Here is a 2,133-nt window from a genome sequence, read left to right on the forward strand (position 1 = left end):
AAATAAAACATGTTCACATAATAGACCCATCACAAGATACCTAGAACAACATCAATTTTTAGTCTTTGGATAGATAAATTAATTTGTAAGTGATACTTTCAATGTAATGATCAAATATTAATAATTAGTTTTGTCAAATAATAGCTTTTTTTAGACCGACTATTATTCATATGAAGAAAAAAACTTTATAATTTTATATATTTATTATCATAGGTATGTTATTGTTTGACCAAGTTGTATCTTCCTTTGGGCTGAACATAATTCGCATAAATAATATCATGAACTATGCAATTTTAATCAATTTCTACAATAGAAGTTACTTTGACAACAAATTGCATCAATTAATTCAAAAAATTAATTACCAAATAAAAAATAAACAATATGGGTTCATTACAACAACAAAAATATAATCTTAGAATTAAAACATTTAGATTTGATATCTTTTATGATTAACAAATCTAATCTCATAATATAATTCTAGATAAAAAAAGATATGTTACATATAAATCAAGACATAAAAATGTATGCAATCTTAATCAAATACGAAATAGATCCAGATTGAAAAGCATAAAAATAGATGTAAATCATTATCGAAATTCTCAATCGAATATGATCATGCATATCTTAAACATATATGTAACACTATATATACACTTTTACACACTAACATAGTAAAGTATATATAATTTTAAGCATTAATCGTAACCATTATATATATATATATTAACATTAATCAGTAATTTCAAACATCACAACAATCTCAAGTTAGAAAACATTACATATGTATACATGTATATTTTAATTCACGATATATACAAGACCATGAATTCCAGATTGTACATGAATAAAAGAAAATTCGACTTAACACATATATACCTTATACATATATACTTTAATAAATTGCAAAATTATAAAGTGACAAAAATCAATATTCAACCGTAAGACATTAATGCATATATAATATACATATTGCATAACAGAGTCATAATTATTAATGCAATATTTATGCACAGATCTGAATATATACAACATATATTGCATGGATTCATAATATAAATTACACATGATTCAAATAAGCGGAAGCGGATAAAAGTTATCATCATTATTCATAAATACCCACTTTTCATAACAAATAGCGGAAGAAAAAAAATCCTCAAACTTAAAAATAAGGGTTCATAAAGAATTGGGGGAAAACACATTTAGTGGAAAATCATAAAATTCAAAACCTAAAGCTCTGATATCACTTGTTGTAATTTCTTTTATGATTGGTGAACTACCAACCTACGATCTTGAATATCATGATTCTCACACATGAAATAAAATAAGTATGTAATGTCATACCTGAATCCATGTTTCCTATATCTATTCCTTTTGTATGTCTTTGGAGAGAGTTTGGTATGATGGTCTTCCTCAACCAAATCCTAAATTCCTTTTTGGACCTTCGTTTCTCTGTAATAGGGAGATGATTTGGTATTTCGAGGATTATAATTGTTCCTTATGCGTTAATTTATAGGGTTCACATTATCTCATATAGGTCAACCATTTAGGTATCCACTCATTAAGCTCATATTCATTATCATTTTAGAAGTCGAGTTGTCAGAAATTATATCACTTGTTTTGTAACTTATCCCTCTTCATATCTTAACCATCTTCTATTATCCAGTATATATATAATACATATACAATTCTGCTGCATTATTATTCAATACAATCCACAACACATATCAAATATACCAACCAAAAAACGATCGTTCAAAAAAGAACCACCCAACGAGGTTCCTATCACTTACTTGATCACAAAATTTCACCATTTTCAAGGCTTGTTATTTATCAACATGCAATCTCCATTAATAATCATATTTTGAAAAAATAGTTATTAAAGAAGAAAAAAGAATAAAAGAAAAGGGAAGAAAGATAAATTGGAGTGGAGATAAGGGAAGAGGATCTGATGAAAACAAACCAAATCAAAATGAACAATTTAGTTTGTTTTGATGGTTTAATTTGATTTAAAATTTGATACAACTGTAATATGATTCTTTCACGGTTTCACATTTTTTAAATAGTAAAATCCAAACAAAACCATAAATATAACCTATAATTTATTTAATTTTAAATTATTTAGCCCACTAGGAG

Source organism: Lupinus angustifolius, chromosome LG11 (assembly GCF_001865875.1).
Source record: "Lupinus angustifolius cultivar Tanjil chromosome LG11, LupAngTanjil_v1.0, whole genome shotgun sequence".
Classification (NCBI taxonomy): Eukaryota; Viridiplantae; Streptophyta; class Magnoliopsida; order Fabales; family Fabaceae; genus Lupinus; species Lupinus angustifolius.